Here is a 23,704-nt window from a genome sequence, read left to right as displayed (position 1 = left end):
GAAACTGCAGCATCAACCAGTTTCGCGAACATTCGCCCAATCCTCAGCAAAGCATTCGCGATGTTCGGCATCCCGCTGGTCATCAAGACGGACAATGGGCCCCCATTCCAAGGGAGCGAGTTCAAAGAATTTCTACAGAACCTGGGAATCAAACATCACCGAATCACTCCCCAATGGCCTCAGGCCAACGGTGAAGTGGAAAGGTTTATGAGGACAGTGAACAAAGTGCTGCAAATATCGTCTGCAGAGGGGAGTGACCCAGAAGAAGCACTACAAGCCTTTCTAAGGGAATACAGAAGCACACCGCACAGTACCACTCTACAATCACCATGGGCGTTGATGTTGGCTGGACCACGGAGGGACCTACTACCTATGGCCGACAATTGGGCTCCTGCACCATATTCGCCAGCAGGCACCCAGGAACGGAGAAGAAGGACCAATGAGAAAGCAAGTCTCAAAAGGAGAGCCCAAACAAGAACCCTGAATCCTGGAGAGACAGTATTAATCCGCACAAGGAGACAAGGAGGGAAGTTCAAAACACCGTTCGAACCAGAACCCTGGATTATCAAGGAGACCAGAGGTACAGCAATCACAGTCAGCCGAGACGGGGAAGAGGTGACTCGAAACATATCCTGGTTCAAACAAATACCACCACCGAGAGAACAAAACTCCGACCATGACTCATCTGCAGCGAGGGAAGAAGAAGGGAACACGGCCACAGCCAGCACATGCCGGCCCCCAGACGCCGCAGAAGAGTCACCTCTGCTATCACCAAGACCCGCTCAAGACCAGACACCTCTGAGAGGCAAGTGGCAATACAATCTTAGACCCAATCCAAGGCCTAACCACAGACTGGCAGACTTTGCATGTTGAACTGTTTAATTTCATTTGTTTTCAAAATCCAAGTTGGGAAGGGATGTAGCGCTCTAGTGCTCCGAGGGTCTCAGGATGAGCCCCGGAAGCACTACCCACAAATGTATCACTTTCTGGCCAGGCGTGGCCAGAAAGCTTTAAATAAAGGGACGGAGGTGGCACGGCACTTCCTGTCCAGACCAGCATAGTAAGAGTGTGTGTGTGTCCAGTAATTTGCCTACGCAGCGCTGCAGGCCTCGCTAGGCCCCTTGCACCCCCACAGCTAAGAAACCAGGGTGGACTGTTTGTACACTTTACCTAAATGCAACTACAAAGCAATATAATATTAAAGGCAGCTGACTTCTACCTAATCTCAAAACAAAGCAACAGAGAGGACAACAGCTAAGGCTTTGCAGACGACACTCTTCTGCACATACACTGTTCACTTTTGTATCAATGCACTTTCTTGAATTCTTTATGTCCTAGGAAAATCCTTTCTGACTTTCCTTAACTTGCAAAGTTTAGTGGGGTTGGGTTAACAAAAGGCAAAGGTCTCAGCCTTTCCACTCTCTTGCAACCCGTGGTATAAGCAAAGGCAGCGAGTTTCTACATCACACAATGAACACTTGTTTTAGGAAAACATGTATATGAGTGGGCCCAATGTTTTCCGCTTTTGAAAATTGCTCACTGGGTATACTGAAAAAGCATACTTTTAGACTAGCACTAAATCCCCTTGAAATTGATAAGCACATATCAGTCGGCTATTCTGACTTTACATTGGTTCGCACGAGCTGCAATTATGACATACGTTCTCGAAAAGCATTCCCACTCACCACAATCTATTGGAAATGGATACAACTTTCCCAAACCTCGCTAAAATAGATTACATTGCTGAGACTTTGAAGGTTCTCTGGGTGGGTGAGATGATGTAAAAAATGAACCAGCTCTTGCCTGACACAGTCTTTTGAAATCAGCTTACCAAACTTGGTTTCTGTGGGTCTGAGTCGCGTGGTGAGATGCACAGAGGAGGGGAGGAGGCTTAGTTCTTTGAGGAGAAAAACACTGCTCCAAAAGATATTCAAAATACACTCATGCACTTAGAGGTGGTATGTAGAAGTCATCCGCCCAAGCCAAAAGGTGTCGGGGAAACTGCAATGTATGACGACTGTCACTGGTGCATTGTTTTATGTGACTAATGTATTTACTTTGGCGGTACCAGCCTACCTTGTCAGGCCTCTGAGGCTGTTCCATTGTATTAGATATCTGCAAATCTACACACAGCAAATGCCAGGCCACTGACTAATATGAGGACCCTGCAGCCTTGTGTTTGTAAGTGGCCAGGCATGCATGCAGAGAGGAGCAGTGGGGGAGAGGCACGGAAGCTGTTTCCAATTGCACCTCAGCCCTATCCAATTCTGCAAATCATCGTGGTGGCTTCTGTTTTCAAATTTTGGTGAAGAGGGAAGGGGAGAGGTGTGGCGCCACGGCCAGGGCGACTGACAGTGGACGCTGGGGATCACGGTTCGATCTCTGGCTCCAGCGGCTGGGGTCCCGGCTCCGGCGGCAGGGGTCCCTGGCTCCAGCGGCAGGGTCTGCCCAGCACCATGCGACTCTGGGCAATAGCTCGCTTAACCAACGGCCCCCAGCGCCGAGATACCCCATTTGGGGGTGATTCATGCGCTATACAAGTACTAGATTCACATAGGAAGCTGAATTTGCCATGGCAGTGGGAAAGAATATCAACTGTGCATAATTCAAAGAGGCCACCCAAGAAAAGCCATTCCGAAGGTAAAGAACTCAAGAATGTTTGTTACACAAAGTAAACAGCGCATCAAAAGGCAAATGTCATATTGTTTTTTTCCACTTATAAGGTTTGTATGATTTATACAGCGAGTATTACCCTCTCACGAGGTGCTGAAGCGACCTACGAATGGGTAGTAAACTACACTAATCCGTCCGAGCTCAGAATTAGTGATAGGAATAAGGGCAGCGGTTGCACTGCTGTTTTCTGGCTACCACATGGTTGCATTCTACTTGTCCGGATATCATTTCATAGAGCACAATCCGGTGTTAGTATGGCATTACAGAGCAACCGGGAATGTCCAATAAAACTAGACATTTCACATCGGGGAGATAGAACCTTCTCACATTTTTTGAGGAAAATCAGAAATTTGATCTGCTCTCATCTATACTACTATTATAAAGGAAGAACTTTGAGGCGGGTAAACTCGGTAACCACAGCGCCAATCCACACACCCGATACATCGTTGGAATCCTCAGGGTGTGCAGATGGACATAGGCTATATAAATTTAAAAAATACGTTATATTTAAAAAATTTACATTTAAAAAAAAGTAGTCCTTTTGAAGTAGCGCCGGCCGTGACTTGCGTGCTGACGTCAAAAGCGCGGGGAGGAGCGGCGTCTAGGAGCGCGAGGCGAGCGGCACACAGGCGGTGAGCAGCAGTAGACCGATGGAGCGGCAAGGAGCAGTGAACTGAGGAGCGGCGGCTGAGGTAAGGCTCCGAGGGACAATGTCGGGGCAGGCGGGGGACGTGCGCAACTTCTTCGAAACGTGCATGGTCCTGTGTGGTGATGTATGAATTTCAGACAATTTCGCTCAGCGCCCAGATCAGATTCCATTTCCATTCACAGTGCAGAAGTTGCCTCAGGAAGGAGCCAACAGTCCCATCCTTATTTCTTCTCGCATGGAAATCCCTCGCCCTGAATTTTGGAACAGTGAGATGAGCACACCTGTCCTCTCTCTCGGGTGTAGGCAGGCTGTACGGGAAACAACATTTTTCCCCGAAGACTTTGGAACACAATGTCATTTTAACGAAACTGGCATAACGACAGTCTCATTAGTATATCAGTCTTTTTACCGATATGTTTAATATGACGCTGTTGTCACTGATTTATGCGCACCTCTAGGAGTGACTCAGAGCCGGAGCTAGATATGCAAATTTAAAGTGCAGGCACTTACTACCCTAAAGCAGTTCTTTCCTGTTTCGCTTGCATTTAAGTAAAAGAAGTGCATGCGCTCTGTCACAGTCACATAATCTAGATCTGAATGCTGACAAAAACTAAAGGATTAAACCGTGCAATTTGTGGCTTGCCTCCGTAAACGGGCCCCGGGCTGCTGGGCAATGTCGGGGCAGACGGGTGTCGGGGAAGCCTGATTGCTCCCGGACAAGGTCGGGACGGGCTGCTAGTTATTGTATGTTGAGTTACTGTTACCCTATTATAATACACGGGATTCTGCAATCCCTTTATTAAGGTCCTTCCCTTATTTTCTTTTGTTTTTTGTAATTAGCGACTTGTGAGGTACCGAGTCACTGATTATGAAGAAAAGACATAAGAACTCAACTGCAAGAAGTTATTACCGTTGAGTTCTGACCTCACAATGTCTGGTTCCAGAGGCAGCAACCTAACTGAAAGGTAGGTCAGGTCGCCGGCAGCTGTTTAAAGCTACGAAAATGAAATTTTGCATTTCTTTCTTCTGCTCTATTTTTCTAGCTGCCAGTGACATGAAGCAAGAACATGTTTTTTTGCACTCCTGAGACAATTATAGAAAAGCTAGAATCTTTCTGCATGTTTCTACACATTCCGAGCTACTGCAGCTTTTTTTTTAACTGACTTGTATTGAACTATTTCTCATATATTTTGCAACAAATACCTAACAGGCTTTTGATGTGTTTAAGTTTGCACTAGAGGTTCGATTTATATTCTTTATTTTTGCAAACATGCTCTCTCTTTCACATGAAATAGTTGCGCACCAAGCTTTTAAGTGGTTTGTGGAAAAGATGATGGTGTGACCCTGAATTATATGGGATAAAGTATCCTCCTCCATGCATGATAAGGATATTGCAAGTCACCTTGGAGTTCCATAACTTTAGAAAGGAGCTCACCCTTCAGCCTCGTTCCTCTACATGATTAGTCCTCTGTGACTTGCAATATCCGTATAATGTAAGGCAGGGAGTACTATATGCCTTATATAGTGGCAAATAACCCTGAATAGCATTCACAGCCAGGCACCAGGCTACGACATGTAAATGCTTTTGATGAAAATCCACACAAGCAAATAATCAAATAAACATAATTTCTGGTCCTGCAGTTTTAAATGGTATCAAACATCTGGGGGTAAAGTCCAATTTGTGAGTAACCAGTGCCTCTTTGTATACATTACATATACCGCTAGCTTGGTTATGTGTCACAAGAGAAGATCCAACAATGTGTCCTGAATAGCTGTTTGTACTTCTCTCGGAATGGTATGTACAAACTCCCTCTAATAGTCCCATTCCAATGAAGGGAAAACAAAGGTTTTTGCAACCATTTTCCCTCATCAATATTTAGGATATGCCAATTTGCAATTATGCAGTTTTTTTTTTATTACTTAGGTTTGTTAACTGTGTTGCACAAACAAGACTGCCCGTTGAATAGTTGTTCCTTTCATTGGTTAACATGAAACCCCTTTTATCAAATTTTTGCTTTGACAAGAGTGGGAAATTAAGGAACTTGCAGTCAGTCCTCCTTTATCTGGAAGGATGAGAGTGAGCTAAAAGAGGAAGTATGTGTGGTAAGCAGTATTCATTCAAAGCGCCCCTGGTTACTGACAAATTGGCGTTCAAGAACCACACCAGATATTTGAAACAAATAGCAAACTTTATCACTAAATTTTTGTTTCCAAGATTATTTGCCTTTGTGGCAAGGGATATTTTAAAGAATCTGGTACAGAAACGAGAGTGAGATTTGCTGAACATAAATCTGCAAAATATACAGAGACTTGCAGCACCTTTGATTCCACACTGTCAAAATGAACTCAGATAGATTACTGAGAAAATTTGGATCAATAAAAAGAGAAGATGTTGTGATTAGGAAGAGGTTACTCAAAGAGCAATTTTGGATTTTTACCTATTGTACATTGGGAGATTGGGCTGAATAGGAACATCTAAAGGGGCATTGACAATTTGTAACAAGGTGATTAACCTTCCAAGGCGTATACCTTAGTGGAAGTAAATCCTAGTCTTCCTATACAGACATTTTAGGTAGTACCTGTAAAGAGGCTCAACTTTTTAGTGGGGTCTTACTTGAGGTAAAGTGCCTGCTTACCACTTTTTATTATCTAGAGGATAAATTGGAACGCACCTAGGAGTTACGATGTTGGTAGGAGCCTTTTTATGTGTAAATTGTATCAGTTCTCTCTGCATACTAAGGACACTAGTGAAAGTTGATCTATGAAAACCATCAGGAATGTACATGACTAGAGCATGATGCATATCCTGTTTAGCACATCACACTGGGGTCTATTCCCTATTGATAATTAGTGCTCATTGAGTCTTTTCCCAAAATGGCTGCATTTTATGAACAAATACCACTACGCTTTTTTTCACTTGTACAATTCTGATATAGTAACTTCGAAATTGTCAAATCAAAGATGGCTGCTGATCTCTTTTGAGTGAGCAAGCCAGCTTTCTAGCTATGCAGGTGGATGTGATGCAGCAATGCCTAGCTTTCAGTTTCACTATGGTTAGTTTGAATTAGGCCACCGGGACTGGCTAATGTCTTTGTTTAATCTAACATTGACTAAACAGACGTACTTGCATCAAAACGTCTTCGAAACATGGCTGCATGGCCGTTTTGCTCATTCCTAGTGAGAAATTGTACCTTTAGTCAACTATGAGGAATTGAGATGCCTATGCAAGCCTGCCGTGCTGCAGATACATGGTCTAAATAAGAACACTTATTTTTAGTCAGTGTCCTTATCTATACGTAGTCACAGGCTTTCCCACTAGGTATGAGAGGTGAGTGTACAGGTGTTGTGTTGAAAAATATTTGGTTGCAGATTTATTTTCACAAAGGGCTGCTTGAAAGGATTTGAAATAAATATTTGGAGATTTCCAGCGTTCCTATGGAATCAGGGACTGCTGAGAAACGACAAATAACGGTGCAATTGAATGTGAAGTTCACTTTTAATTATTTAAATAAGGATTTATGTAATCCAAACCCCGAATGAAAAATATAAAGATTCAGCAATCAATTGAATATATGGAATGATTGAGAACAGGCCTATAATTTTTATAAAGGACACAGTGTCAGCACTAGTAAGAATATATCCTAATTGGAGTGTTTAAAGTGTTATGAATACCCAAGTTGGCAGCCAGATATGGCCTTAGTTTATCTGGTTGTGGACGTGCCTCTGTGAATTGTGATTGATGACGAATATTAGCTGATGTTCCCAAAATGGTTTGAGAATTAATTACATTTTGACTATTATATCTAGATACTGCTTTGTCTAGAGTAATATTGTCTAAATATTTATGTCAGGATTAATTTTCTTGTAGCAAGTCCATTAACACTATAGCATTGCTTTATAACTCCACTCAAGAAAGATACAGACAACCTACACAAAATAATTAGGTAAATGCTGACCACTTCAAACCCTATCCTTCCCAAGTATAACCATGGAGAATAAAATAGTGCACCCAGTGCATAAACATGCAGAAGCAGCCCATGTTTTCAACAATAGACAATTAGGCTTTCGTCCGTTACGGGGAATGGATTCCAAATTTGCCGAACTCAGGTAAGGTCTATTCTCCTTACTCACTGGGGGTCAATTAATTAGAAATTCCGACCCTTCTCAATCTCTTGCCAGCATCCAACATGGTTGGTCATGACATTCTAATCAATCATGTGTATGACATGGCCTGGAATTACTGGTACTGCGGTATGGTAGTGTCAATAATTCTTATCAGACTGTTCACAACAGTAAGAAATAGCACTGTCTCAAAGTAACCCTTCTCCTGTGGTGTGTTTTTCATTATTCTTCCAAATCTAAGAAGGAGTTAATCTAAAGACACTTAGGCCCTGATTTAAATGTTGTAAGAGAGGGAACTCCCAACATTATGGATTCGCCTACCCGATTTAGAATCGGACGGCTAACCATAGGTTTGACAATGTAGAGACTACTCCATCCCTGATGTGGTCAAACTCATTGAACCGCCCGATGGAGTAAGGGCCATCTGAGGTTTGGCTGTATGTCCCCATACCATATTTAGATGGGTTGACATACAGCCAATTTTCAATGCCTTTCTCGGCCAGGAAAAATCCAACATGCTCAGTGCTCCCCTTGCCATGGGTGGAAACACCAATAGCGTGGGGGGGGGGGGATATTTTGTTTTCTTTTCAAAACATAAATCCCACTTTGGGATTTTCTTTTTGAAAATAAAAAAAAATATTGTAAGTTTGCCATCCAGCTCTGTCATGTTGACAGAGCTGTCCGGCAGACTTACAATGTATTGACAGGGTCTCATAACCTGATGGGCTTGCAGACATTTCTAAATTTTGCAGGTGGCACCGCCGTCAGGGAGATGGAGTAATTTAGTCAGTTGCTCTGGAAGAGAAGCATGGGCCAGAGGGCCGACCAAACAGTCAGGGACCACAGCATTGGGCAAACCACTCCTGCCCGACCCGCCCACCTGGCCGCCCCCAACCAGGCATACCATTCTGCTTTCTCGCAGCGCGGGAAGCAGAAACATAAAAATGGAATTAAAAAAACCATTATATGTTTCTGCTTCTTGCAGTATGAGAAAGCAGTAGGACGAATCTCTTTCGTTCTAATGGAGGAGCCGCCCCTGCTGTTCAGACTCTAAGCAAAGAGGTGAAGGCTGCGTGGATTTTGGTGTAGGACCTGCCGCTGAGACAGGAGTTCTCACGAAGAGCTATGTCATTCGGGTGGTGGAGGTCAGACCCTGAGGCATACAGGTCAGGGTATCACACTCTCCTGGTCCAATCCAGAGTTATTATAATGACCCAAACCGACACAACGGAGGAGACGCAAGCACAAGTCTAGTGCCTCAGAGCAGACAGGATATGTCCATCATGGACCTTGGTGGAAATTCCAGTGCGCAGTACTCCTGACACTGCGGGTTGTCTGTGGTGTTGAAAAGATACAGCTAATGTAGCCTCAATGAACAAAGATTTGCTGAATCACCTCTAGGTGAAGTACCATTTCTGGTATGCCATTGGCTACCTGCTGAGGTCATTCACCCAGCCACTGAGTGATCCCATCGGAAGGTGGACTACAAGAGAGATCCCATAACAGTAAAACCATATCCAAAGGTGTAGTGGTTCTGGGCCATTTTTCTTGCAGTTCTACATAGCGGTCATGTTTTCCATTAGGATCTACAAAGACCTTCCTTTGATGGATGGGATAAAGTTTTCCAAGGCCAACAGAATGGTAGGAATCCAAAAAAGAATGATGGTTTAGAGTTTTTGCTTTGTCGTAAACCAAAGGCCCCTTATCTCCACTACTCTCAGGTGACCATCATAACCCATAGACAATGCATCTGTCACTACTATGAGCTCTGGTCAGAAAAGGAAGAACAGCTTGCTGCAAGACATGCTAGTGTCCACCTGTTACCACTGAAGGTTCCAGGCAGTTTCTTTGGAGATGCAAATGGTGTTCGACAAACAACCCTGGAGTTGAGCCCACTGAAAACTGAGGTTCCATTGCAAGGCCTGCAGGTGCCAAGAGGCACAAAGGACCTGGAGGACGGATAAGAGCAGTAGTTCAGGAAACCTCAGGACCATCCGCACTGGGAGCCAGCATTAGGCCCGAAATATCAGGATCATTTCCTAAAGGTTCTTGGCTGGTTAAGAGGGTGGAAAGGCCTTGACCTCCACAAATAGCTCTTCGAAGGGAATTTGATGTGCAGGCATAATGAGACTTCAGTTCACTGAAGGAAAACTGCACAGATGAAAGAAGTCTTGAGCCAGTCGTCAAGGTATGGGAATATTTTTATCCCAGACCTGTGAATATTGGCTATGATCACCGCCATGACTTTTGTAAACCCCTCAGGGGAGGAGGGGAGGTTGGCTGTCGAACTGCAAATGTTTCAACCACACCACGAACCAAAGGTAGCATCTGTGGGGCTGCAGGAAAAAGCACATGAAAGTATATGTCCTACAGGCTAAAGGGTACCATTTAATCCTCCAATTCCAGAAAGAAAAGAACCTAGGCCAGAGAAATCATTCTGAGTTTGTCCTTTCGTAAGAAAATGTTCAGGGGTCACAGATCTAAAATTGCCCTGAATCTGCCATCTTTTTGGTAGACTAAAAAATAGCAGTAGTAAAACCCCTTGCTTTCTATAGCCCATCTGGCAATGAGAGATTGGGCTTCCTACAGAAGGATGGCAGCATGAGCCGCTGAAGGGTGAATGAAAACATGTGGGATGAAAGGATGGGTTAACTCTGTCCATCACCACCCCTTGTTGTTTAAATATTTTGTCCACCATAAGCGTGGAAGGGTATACTCAGATGTGAGTCCCTTGCTCATTGCACCATCAGGATTCAAGCAAGCCGGGCCGAAGACGGCTGTAATGCCAGAAACCGGTCCCCGGAAGCTTGTTTCCTTCCCAGTGAAAGAATTGGCTTTGTAGTTTGGTTTGCCCTGTTCCCATCATGCACTGGGACAGGAACAGACTAATTTGCATAAGCCGGGTTCTGAGCTGGGATGGTGCAGTGAGCTAAAAAACGGTGTTGGATCTAGCCCTGATCTCTTGACTGGGTGAGAGTATTCTGCTTAATTCAGAAACTCTGTCCATCACCACCCCTTGTTGTTTAAATATTTTGTCCACCATAAGCGTGGAAGGGTATACTCAGATGTGAGTCCCTTGCTCATTGCACCATCAGGATTCAAGCAAGCCGGGCCGAAGACGGCTGTAATGCCAGAAACCGGTCCCCGGAAGCTTGTTTCCTTCCCAGTGAAAGAATTGGCTTTGTAGTTTGGTTTGCCCTGTTCCCATCATGCACTGGGACAGGAACAGACTAATTTGCATAAGCCGGGTTCTGAGCTGGGATGGTGCAGTGAGCTAAAAAACGGTGTTGGATCTAGCCCTGATCTCTTGACTGGGTGAGAGTATTCTGCTTAATTCAGAAACTCTGTCCATCACCACCCCTTGTTGTTTAAATATTTTGACCACCATAAGCGTGGAAGGGTATACTCAGATGTGAGTCCCTTGCTCATTGCACCATCAGGATTCAAGCAAGCCGGGCCGAAGACGGCTGTAATGCCAGAAACCGGTCCCCGGAAGCTTGTTTCCTTCCCAGTCAAAGAATTGGCTTTGTAGTTTGGTTTGCCCTGTTCCCATCATGCACTGGGACAGGAACAGACTAATTTGCATAAGCCGGGTTCTGAGCTGGGATGGTGCAGTGAGCTAAAAAACGGTGTTGGATCTAGTCCTGATCTCTTGACTGGGTGAGAGTATTCTGCTTAATTCAGAAACTCTGTCCATCACCACCCCTTGTTGTTTAAATATTTTGTCCACCATAAGCGTGGAAGGGTATACTCAGATGTGAGTCCCTTGCTCATTGCACCATCAGGATTCAAGCAAGCCGGGCCGAAGACGGCTGTAATGCCAGAAACCGGTCCCCGGAAGCTTGTTTCCTTCCCAGTGAAAGAATTGGCTTTGTAGTTTGGTTTTCCCTGTTCCCATCATGCACTGGGACAGAAACAGACTAATTTGCATAAGCCTGGTTCTGAGCTGGGATGGTGCAGTGAGCTAAAAAACGGTGTTGGATCTAGCCCTGATCTCTTGACTGGGTGAGAGTATTCTGCTTAATTCAGAAACTCTGTCCATCACCACCCCTTGTTGTTTAAATATTTTGTCTACCATAAGCGTGGAAGGGTATACTCAGATGTGAGTCCCTTGCTCATTGCACCATCAGGATTCAAGCAAGCCGGGCCGAAGACGGCTGTAATGCCAGAAACCGGTCCCCGGAAGCTTGTTTCCTTCCCAGTGAAAGAATTGGCTTTGTAGTTTGGTTTGCCCTGTTCCCATCATGCACTGGGACAGGAACAGACTAATTTGCATAAGCCGGGTTCTGAGCTGGGATGGTGCAGTGAGCTAAAAAACGGTGTTGGATCTAGCCCTGATCTCTTGACTGGGTGAGAGTATTCTGCTTAATTCAGAAACTCTGTCCATCACCACCCCTTGTTGTTTAAATAGGGTTAATATGAAAGGCATGGTGTAACCCCTCTGAACAATTTGTAGCACCCACTGATCTGATGTTACAGCTCTCCAGACATGAAGGAAAAAAAGAACCCTACCCCCTATTTTCTGAGTACCCCCATGAAAGGGGAAATCAAAGGAGCTTGGGCACTGCTGGTAGGGGGCGAGGAAGAAGATGAGGATGTTGGTCTTTGATAGTATCCGATTCTTCGACTACGACCACATTCTCTAGAATGGCAAAAAGTCTGGCTTGGTTACTGTACTTGCTGTAATGGCTGTTGTTAGCAAGAAGCTGAGCTGTGCTACTATCCTCTAAATCTATATATATATATATATATAAAAACGAAAGTATGTCTGTCTGTCTGTTTGTCCTTTATGCATTACTACACCATTCATCTGATCGCCATGAAACTTTGGAAAGTTTTTGAGTACACTCCGGCGAAGGTTTCTGTCAAAATATATATTTTTTTAAATCGGCCCCATATTTCGAATACTGAAATAGACAGCAAATTTGCGAGCATCGTCGACAGTTATGACCCCCAAACGGAAATCGATTGGTCAATCTACATCAGAAGCACGAAAGAAAAAGGCATTACGAGCTTCAGAAACAGACAAGCAACAGGAAGCAAGATTAGAAGCTGTTCGAATACAAACTGCTCAAGCCCGTAATGCTGTTCGAATACAAACTACTCAAGCCCATAATTCTCAAACAAACGAGCAAAGAGAATCAAGATTGGAAGCCGATCGAGTACGCACTGCTCAAGCCTGTTCTTCTCAAACGAACAAGCAACGAGAATCAAGATTAGAAACAGATCGACTACGCACTGCTCAAGCCCGCTCGAATGAAACAGGAGAGCAACGAGAATCAAGATTGGAAAATGATCAATTACGCACTGCTCAAGCTAGCTTGAATGAAGCAGGAGAGCAACCAGAATCAAGATTGGAAGCCAATCGAGGACACACTGCTCAAGCCACACTTAAAAATGTTTTCAAAAATAAAATTAATACGTTTCAATAACAATGACACAATGTAAATTTAATGTTATCATAACAAGTTTCCTTGAATTTCCTTTCTTCTGAGATCGCAGCAACGCGCGACGGGTAAGCTAGTTACCTATATAATTGGTGAAAATGACGGGTCAATGACAGTAAGCTATAGAGTAGGCTGCGAAGCAGTGTTCTTTATAATGCTCTAGAGCAGAGTCAGTCTTGTCTATGAAAAGTCTGGAACTATCAAAGGGCATGTCTATGAGGAATAGTATCAAAAGATAAACTGTGGTACACATCTAGACATGACACCTGTTCACAACAATATGTAGGCATGACACCTCTTCTGTTCTGGCACTTTGCAGAAGACAGCAAGAGAAAAAAGGCACATCACTCAGAAGGCGTCCTGGTGGAGACATTAACTCTTGTCTCAGCAAAGAAGTCCATACAACTAACATTTTCTAAATCAAGGTTTGAATCGTATCCTCTATTTGCTGATCATGGTCCTGTAAGGACAACTCTGAGTGGCTTGGTAACCCTTGCGGCCGAAGTGGAGGAAGCTTAGCATTGGTGGTGTCCGTGACATCAGCTACCACCGCATCCTCGGGTGCTGTGAAAAGTCTGGGCTCGCTGTTTCAAGGGTTGCCACTGTTGATATGCTAGGCCTTGCAAATACTCACTGATAAACCTACAGAGCAGGCTGTATTTAAAATGCTCTAAAGCAGACTCAGTCTTCTCTACGAAGAGTCCGTTGCTCTCAAAAGCCATGTCCATTAAGGATGCCTGAATGTCACCCAAGAACCTATGGTCTGCCTCCCGGCATGGCACCTGATGATGCAGCTGGTGCTCACTGCACACCCACCGGCAAAATCAGCAGTGTCAAGGTCAGCCCTCAAGACATATTATGCAGCATCTTGTCCTTCTTGAATTGTTTGGACGAGGGTGCTCCTGAATTTCCCTGGGACTGTCATCAAGATTCCACCGGCCATGTCCCAAAGGGCTTGTGTACAATCGCCCACGAGACAGACAGTGTTTAGGGTCTGGAGGGCCACCCTGGTAGAAGAAAATTCTCTTTTGCCAAATGCGTCAGTGCAGTATGACGCCCTATCTGGTTGCACAGAAGGGAACGCAAAAGGTTTAACCTGGCTCATTGAAGCTTGGACCATTGAACTTTCTGGATTTGGGTGCTGATTAAGAAAAGTCAGGTGTCTAGGACCTGGGCTAACCCAGCAAGCTACCAGGTGACTAACAGGGGAACTGAATACGGCTTTGGTTGTGATGCCAGGATGGCATCCCTTAAAGCCTCATTAAGTGGTAACGAGGGATCTGATGTAGTAGAAACAGATGGCAAGATCTCTGTCAATAAATTGGCTTCTGTCTCTGCAGAGACTGGCATCAGAATCGGACTCCGAACAGGTGCAGCTGGAATCAGGGTCAGCACCTAGGTAATCAGGACTGGCATGGCCTCTGGAGTCAGAATGGAGGCATGGGCCATTGCCGGCAAGAAGCTAGGCTGAGATCCAAATGCAAAGGGTCAGTTGGCAGTAGGGAAGGCTCTGCTAGCAGAAGTGTAACTGAGAGCTTCATGGGGCTCAAAAGCACTACAGACGGAGCTTGCATTGTGGTGAAAATCTTCAGCATAGTCTTTTTGAGGGCCTCTATCTGCTGCAAGGTCTCCGACAGTCTGGAAAACACAGGGCATGCCAGTACCAGCCTCAGAATGGGCTTTTAGTCAGACTATGCCTCTAGAGTTAGATCTTTCAAGTACCAGCTGCACAGCTTCTCCCTGAATGGTGAAAGGGTGCCAAGGCGGGCCGCTTGGTCATTTAGGGCTTATGACGTGACTTGGACTTCGACATACCCGATTTGGAGGGATAAGCCCGTAACTTGAAGTGGGACTGGTCCACGACTTCGAGAGTATGTGGCCCATTGTTTTGAGTGCGTTCTCCTCCTTTTCCTTGTGTTCTCCAACACACAGTTTAGCTTCATGCTCCATGATTGCCCTCTTGTGCATCAGTTATTATTTGTCACAGGTCTTCGAGTTATGTCCTGAACCTAGGCATAACAGGCAGAAGTGTGAATCCATGACTGACATCTGCTTCAGGCAGTCAAGTGCTTTGGTCTTGACAAGGAGACATTTTCCTTGCCACACAGTTGAAATTTCAGTTTGAATCAGGACAATCGACTAAGAAAGGAGTGGAGCTCTGGATCCGTATCGAATGGCACAGAAAAAAGGAATAGACATCAATGCACCATCACTTTTGGAGGTAGTGCAAGTCAGCCATGGAATTTGATGGTGCCACTCGCTTGTGTAAACCCTTGGAAGAAAAAATAAAATAAAAAATTGGAATCCAGTCTGGCGCATGGAAATATTCAAAATGTGGGAAATCTGCGGGTACATGTATCCACTAGAATCACATTTGTGTATGAGGGTAGAAATGTCAAATCACACAACATTCTTATTCATTGGGGTAGATATTGCAGCTACAATTTCTGCAGGTCACTTATCTGTAAATAAAATCTGCTGTGGTCTTGGGAGTCAAAATGCAAATATCCTAAGAATCTTCCTTCTCTTGCAAGCGCCACACTGGATAGAGCTGACAAGAGACCTGGTAATGAAATGGTAAAAAATTCAAACCATGGGCAAAATGCCATGAAAATGCTTACTAAGTCTGTAAGAGACATCTAGCCGCAGATACCTTACCTTTGAATTTCCCCAGCGTCAGACTGAATCTGGAAGATATTTCTATGAGTGATTTTATTTACACCATTGTCTGATACTTGCTTGACCTCAACTGCTTCTTTCATCTCATTCATGCAATACGCCGTATGTTCTATACTTTTTGCAAAGTTAATGGCACATTTTAAATCTGGGGCTTCCTCTAAGAGTCTTTCTTGTATTTTCTTGTCACTGGTGCATCTGACAAGGTGATCCCTAATAAGAGACTCTGTCAAAGTTCCAAAATCACATGTTGAGGCCAATCACCTCAGTACTGCAATATAATTATTCACCTTTTCATTTTTCCCTTGAGCACGTAAAAAGAATTTGTGACGCTCTAGAACAATATGATTTTTTTCACCAAATTGTGCCTCCAGTTTTTTCATAGCTATTTGATATACATTATGTTGAACATCTCCCTCCCCTTCCACATTAAGATTTAAATTTTCGACTATGGAATCAGGAAGATCATCAAATATTTCTCTACCATGTTTCCCCAAATTGTGCAGGAGAATGTGTTGCTTGCGTACTGCGGAAAACCTGTCACCACCTATGGCAATTAAATAAGATTCAAACAGGTTCACCCATTTCTACCATGGAATGAGGGGTTCCCCTGCTTCATCAAGAAATTATCCTGTGACACCCTCAGTCCTGCCTCACCCAAACTCAGCAGAATATAGAGTCCACTCACGGCAGGCAGGATAAACTGGGGAAAGGATCCAAACCGTCCCCAGCATGGTCAAATCGTCGCCAATTTGTTAAGAAAAAGCTTGCACTCAATAAGGTAAGAGAGCGATTTTATTGATCCGGATCCTTCAGTGCCCGCTCATAGAGTGAGCTCGCCAACATTCTAAAGTGAGCTTCACTCCAAGATTCCACAGGTTGGACATACCATTGAGAGGGAAAGGAGGAGGGAAAGGACGGGAGAGGAGGGCTAAACTAGCATAATTACAACACAGATCTTTCATTATTTCTCACAAATGTGGTTCAAGATCTTTCAAATAGTCATTAGAGTGCAATAGTAAAACTTTATATGTTCAAGACCTGTTCTCTTCATAACCCAATAAATTCACACCCTTTGCTTCAAAGCACAACTATATTTAGTACTTCAGTCTCACTTCTGACCATTAGCTTCCAGGAGTTCTCTTCCATAAATCTCTTTCTTCCCATTACAGGTGAATTCTATTCGTGGGGATGGGGACTAGAAGTGCAAGTTGAAATATATAAGGAACGCATACAGGAAAATCACGAATGGCCAGCCGGCTTCTCCAATGCCTACGTCCTTCCCGCTCTCTATTTCTATACCATTTACCAATGGCAGAACTCCTGTGATTCATTCCCCTCTTACTATTGGTCCAAAGTACCTCCTGACTCTACCCACTAAAAAACCACAGCCCCAGTTCTCTCCTTGGCATCCAGATTTGCATGGTAACCACGCCTCTCGCATATAGCAATGTCGCCCATTGCGCCTGGAGTATCTTGGAGTGGGAGTGTACCTCCAGCTGCATCGGGCCGTTCCTGGGTTCAAACGCCATGTATAAATAAAGATGTGTGTTTTGATACTGAAGTTTTGCTCGTCCAAGGGTGATTCGATGTTCTTATAAGATGATGTCCACCCAGGAGTCGCATAACCAACATGGGTGGCCACCACAGTTTCTCTTTTAGGAAGATGGCAATGGTATTAGGTACCTCTGTTATTGCCCCTTTACTTACGCTCGATGGTTCGTTAGGTGACTTTATTACATGCCCCCTGGCTTGGGCCCGTATGATGGGTAGGGCAGATGCATAATTTCAGGAAAGCATGTCAGCAGATGACTAGAGCTTCTTTGGGTCATGAGTAAATTTGCTGCCCGCGGCCCCCACAGGGGGCCAACCTAAAAGGGCGGCCCTTTAGGGCCATTTGGGCACTACCCCACCCCCTCTAATGTCGGGACTCAGGTAGGAGTCCCCCTACCTTAGGCACACTAGAAGCGTCACTTCCGGCGTGCCATGGAGGTGGGGAGGGTATTTAAGCCTCCCGCGTCCACCCTGGAGTCCTCTTCGGCGGCAGACACGCCGCCCTTGGATTGCCCGTAAGATAACCCACCATATTGCATACTTTGTATGGAATAAACCTGCAGCAATGTTTTTCCCAAAGAAAAGTTGTGTTGTGTATTTATTTATGCACACATACTCTGCTGTGGTGTGGGTGGGGTGTGTTGCCAATAATGGGACTAAGAGGCTGTAGTTTGAAGACGCACTACAGTAGCATCTTTAAAGTAGCATGATCAGTAATCACTGAGTAGTGACTGTCCAAAAGATAATACCTCAAGACTTAATAGCCCAATATACCACCAATCATTCTTGCTTGATTGTAGCATATGCCTCCTGGCGTGAAAGCAGATTCCGAATGAAAAAAAGAAAATGAGATGCTCTCTGTCTTCAAACTCCTGAAATAAAAGTCCCAGTTCATGTTCCAGTGGCATCTGTCTGTAAGATAAATGGTCTGACGCAATCAGGACAAAGTAACACTGGTTTAGTGGTGAGACCGACTTTAAGGACAAAAAGGCCGATGTCTGGTTTGTACCCCAGAATACCTCATTTGGGGAGATCTTCAATAAACTATGAGAAGTTCTGCTAGCATAGAAAAGTGGGGAATAAAAAGCAAGTAATAACCGATTAAGCCCAAATAGGAACATGCCTCCGAATTATTGTGGGGCGAGGAAATAAGCTAAGAGCTTACATTTTCTGTATTTAGGGGTCAGACCATACTCTCTCCAACGATATATCCCAGTTATTGAACCTGGGTTCCAAAAAGTGTCCAGTTACCGGAGTTCACCTTAAGATCTGATTGAGCCATTGATAAATGGACACTCACAAGATAGCACAGCTGAGTTTGGACTAAAAATAATGATGCATCTAAATAAGAAGCTACATATTTTTAATGACTAGATATTCTCTCCCCAAGGCACTGTAACATAGCTGGCGCTTTGTCTAGCCCAAAGGGTAAGACCAGAATTTGAAGATCCTGAATAGAGTGGGAAAGGCCGTTTTATGTTTAGCAGTTACTCTAATGGGATTCTGCCACTACCCCTTATTGAGGTCAAGAGTGGAAATGTACTGAGCTGCACCAATCATTCGATCAGATCCCAGCATCAAAGGTGGCTATCTCGTTTGAATGTTTGAATATATGAATACACAAATAGACACTTCCGTCTATTTTAGGAGCTAAGATGAAAGGTGACATGTGTGCACTATGCTAATGATGGGTTCAAATTATTGCCATAGGTTGTTTCAATTTCTGTTTAAGAGTTTTGTTTAAAAAACAAAAAACAAAAAAAAGAACACCCAGGCTTTCAAGGAGCCCTTTAGGAAAAAGAATTGGGATAGAAAGTTACATCAACTAAAAAAAAAAATATATATATATATATATATATATATATATATATATATATATATATATATTTCCAGTGAGTTACTCCTTCTGGCAATCCCTCGCGTCTCAAGAGGTGGCTCGAATCCGGCGGAGCAGCCGGAATAAATATCACAAAGCAAACGGAGTCCCATCGAGCGCTCAGCTTAAATTACCACAGAAGTCCAGGATCTATGCCAAAGAAAAGAGGTTTATTAAACTCATAAACCTTTGATTGTAAAGCACTATTTAAGACACACCTCTATGTAGGTACGTCATGTGATCAAGACCGGGGTGACCCGGTCGAAACGCGTCATGCAAAGGAGGTCGTGGTGATAATAAAACAGCACTTTATTTCATGAGCCAACTTGGGGTCCGTACCTGTACTTTCCATCTTCGAGTCTCGAGGGGATGTGGATGTTTGCTGCAGGACTCTGCACATTCACATTCTCCCTGAGGGCTCAAGGGTCCTATATAATCCATTCTTATTCTTTGGAATGGTTTAGTAATCACAGGAAAGGGCTGAATGGCATTATAAGGACATGTCCTTACTATACTAGCTGACACCGTGGCTACGGTTTACAATATCTGTCGGTCTCTCCATTTACAGCCAGCCAATAAAATAAGTGTAAAATAACACGGTGGGTCTTGTCTGTCCCTATGTATGCCCTACCGTAAGGTGGCGGTGAGCTAGATTCAAAACTGTCTATGTGTCTTGGTAACCAAGAACTGTTGAGTGGGTGGTTTAGTCAGGTGTGGTACGATTCTGTAAAGCAAGCCACCTTCCACTTCCTCTCTTCAAGCACTTTCAAAAGAATATGATAAAGTAGAGTCCTGATGTTAAACTTGTCTAAAAGAAACTCTAGATGTTTGATTGGTCTAAGAAAAGGATCATGTTTCTCTATTCTTCTGAGCTTCACTTTACTCACGCTTGGTTTTTAAAACCTTTAACTTTGGTCTGGAAAAAAGTGCTTTGTATCAACAGTCATTTGGAGGAGTTGAAAGAAAAATATTTCAAGGAACCACTGAATATCTGTACCTATTACATGTTCAGGAAGCTTTGGTAAGACCAATCATGAGAGGGATGATATACGCTCCAATTCTCAAATTCAAAAAGGTGGTTATGATAGGTATGGTATCTCCCTAAATGCAAGTAATAGGAAGTTATCCAGTGACTGGTTCAGGATTTAGATGTTAAGCACAGATCCATTAGTGTGTGTTTTCACCCAATATCCATTAATCCCTTGTCTGTCGAAATTATTAACATCCAGCATGTGGGAATGTCTTTGAGAGGTAGGGCTTCTATAGTTGATCAAAGACAAGCTCCATGGGTTCTGATGTGGTTTAATTAGGGCACACTCTAGAAACAGAGACTGAGTACCCACATTCTCAACACTGCTGTCTAGTAAATTGCATCCCAACTTTTATTCGGCTAGTAGTTTTCTGAATAAGTGGTTGTCGATACTTTCCTTCCTTCCCTATTGGATTCTTTGTATTGCTACTAGGCACGACTAATTGCCTAGAGATAGCGATTTTTGAAGTTTGGGGTTGTTTGTCTTCTGAATATTGGTTGTCGTTGTCAAAGCCATGACATCCTTCACAATGATTGTCTGAGGTGTTGGCAAACCCACCTGTGCATAGGAGAAGGGAGCACATCAAACAGGTGGCATACTGGGATGAAACGGCTGTTGCTATGTTAGTAAGTTGAGTCATTGCTGCCTGGCTTTTCTCTTAAGATGCCAGCTGACATTCGCCATACAATTACAATGCTTATTAAAGGGCGTGTTGGTATCCTGGACCTGCTGTTGGGACATTTGTAGAGTCTGACTTAAATGCTGTTGTTTCCTACATTCATTTCTGGGACAAGGCTTCCATGTTCAAGGCATGGAGAGCCTTGGCCCAGGGGCTCCAATCCGCAAGGAGTTTTCTGAGGGCACCAGAATTTTCGTGCACACTGCCCAGAATTACCACAGAGCATGGGGATGCATGTGCAGAGTACACAGACCTCATGACAGTGTAGCAGGCTGCAGGAGATGTGAAAGTGGGGGTGTCGGTTCCTGATGGCACACGATGGCAGCCGAAATAACTTAGGAGCAGCACAGATTGGTTGGTGTGGGAATGGAGTTCTGAGGCTTCCTCGCTTGCAAGTGCAGCCCTTTGAGGAAGTAGAGTGGACCTGGGGCTGGGATAGTGGCCTGTCAGGGGTCTCTGGTTCTAGCGAGTGAGAAAGGTTTGGTGCAGCAGTATACTGAGGCACTGCAACTGGGCTGCGAGTCCAAACTGTGGCCCCGAGTAGGAACGTAAGAAATTATGAGGTTCATCCTTTGAGACGACATTCAAGACAGGTTTGGTAGACTTGTTGCCCCAGATGGTGGCGTCTGGTCCAGGGGTCTCCCACCCTTATCCACTCATTTGTAATCACTGACTCATGGTATGGATACACTGCAAAGGGGCAGCAACATATTAGCCCCTCTCATGCATGAATAGAATGTGATTGTTTGCCTATTATGAACCTGGGTTGATGGTCCTCTAGTTGAGACTCAACACCTCTGTGATCCTTATAATAAATTCAGACTATCAGGGTCATGGCTTACCTGAACGTGTGCAGAGCTACAAGGCTGCATGCTGAGAAGTTCGCCACCCCACTTTTTCTTAGGAGTACTTATCACAACCTACTTTAACTACAAAACGCTGACCTGGCATCTGCAGGGCTCAGTGCAGATTCAGAATTATTACCTGTTCTACACACCACTATAGGGGATACTTATTAAGTCTAGAGAGACTGGTACATCATCTGAGCAGGTTGGGGGGGAACAGACTCAACAGGGCACCTGGAACATTACTCGAAGAGTTTCCCCACAGTAGGAGTAGGAGGACACATTTTCTTGATATAGTTGAGATCAACTCAAAGAGATTTTGGAACAAAAAATGTACCTTGTAGTGCTTGAGCTCAGCATACTATGGTATGACCACAGGAGGATCTCTGAACCAGTTAATAAAGCTGGGACTGCATAAATGAACTAAAACAAGTTACATTGAGACACCACAATAAACAATTGCAGGATTTAACAGAGAGGGTATCTTAACTTGAAATAGGGCTGAGGATGCAGAAGGAAGAGCCAGGAGGAATAGTATTTGCATAGTGGGTTTACCTAAGTAGACTGACGGTAAGGATATGCTGGTGTTTCTCAACACATTAACCCGACATGAACCTGTAGAGAACGACCTTTCATCCTTCTATGCACTGAAAAAGCTACCAATTCCTGGTGAGGGGCCCCCCTTCCGGCGGGCCCCCGAATCCCTGGGATGATTGTGGCCTGTGTTTTGAACTTCAGAGACCAGGCCTTAATTATTTGTAAGCTACAGAAAAGAGAGGTGTTACGGTGAACAATTCCAAAGTGATGATTTTCCCACAGTACATGCAAGTGGGACGACAAGAGCGGGTGTCCTTTATGGAAGTCAAGCTCAAAACTCCGCAGCATGAATAAAAAATATGCCATATTGCTCTATGTCAAACTAAAATGTAAATGTAAATGTTTTTGTACTTGTATAGCGCACAGCTACCCGCAGTGGGTTTCCCGGCGCTTGTACGAATACCGCAAGGGAACCCTTCCTGGCTTTCCCTGTGAAGTTTCCACTCCTGGGCACCCCCATGGTGCAGACCAGGCATCCCTCACGTTGTGGGAGCCATTGTGGAGACTAAGCAAGCTGTTGCCCAGAGTTACAGCGTGGGACCCATGACCAGAATAGGCACTGATGCAAGAATATCCGGTCAGGGGAATTAATGAGCCCGAGACCTGTTGGGGCTGGAATCGAACCCTGGTCCCTGGCCAGAGCTCTGCATCGAGGTCTGCCTGCTCTAACCATTGAGCCACACTTCTCCAAAGTCCTATACGACAACAAAGCACATTTCTTCATGGAGCCTTAGGAAGCCTGGGAATGGATTAAAACTCAAGGTGATGTGCTAGGAGACTGGCATCCATCCAAGAGAATATGAAAATCTAACACAATTTTTCAAAAGAAAAGGGTTTTTTCACAAACCAACAAGGCTCTAAATCCAGAGCAACCACAGGAGTGCAATGGAAGCTGCAACAAAGATCAGCAAAAAAGCAAGGGACGATGAAATGATGGAAATATCTGGAGAAGAAACAGGCTTAAGCACAGATAACACACAAGCAGCAGAAATAAGAACGTAAACTTTTGCTGTGACCCCCGCAATCACCCAAACCCCAAATGACTTCATATAACGTGGCACCAAGAAAGACTTTAGCTGTTGTGCTATGAATGGAGATTCAAACTGAACTTCAGAGCAACAGGGCTGCTATATAATGTATAATTCCTTGGCTGTAGGAATCATGGTAATAAGATGGGTTGGGACTGCTAGGCCAGGCTGGCAAGTAGGAACCCTCTTTACTAGTGGCAGAAATATATGATTTACTTTGCTTCCTAGTTACACGCTGTTCACGATGTTAGTAATGAGCAGAGGGATACATTCTCTCCATGGCCCAACAGAGTTGGGAAATACAACAAAGCAATGTAACAACCGTGGTAAGAAGAGAGGGTACAAGCAGTACCTCAGACCATGCATAAATCAAAGCCAAACAATGGGGTGGAGGAACCCCAAGGCAATTCTTTCAATTTAAAAAAAAAACAATTTTGTAATTATTGTATTTATTTATTTTTTTAAACATATGTGATATATACAATGGTGTTACCTAAATACCAACTCTGTGAACCGTTAGTGTAAAA

The sequence above is a fragment of the Lissotriton vulgaris genome, chromosome 11, assembly GCF_964263255.1.
Source record: "Lissotriton vulgaris chromosome 11, aLisVul1.2, whole genome shotgun sequence".
In the NCBI taxonomy this organism is placed as follows: domain Eukaryota; kingdom Metazoa; phylum Chordata; class Amphibia; order Caudata; family Salamandridae; genus Lissotriton; species Lissotriton vulgaris.
The sequence above is the reverse complement of the archived record's forward strand: the minus strand, read 5'-3'. Positions refer to the sequence as shown.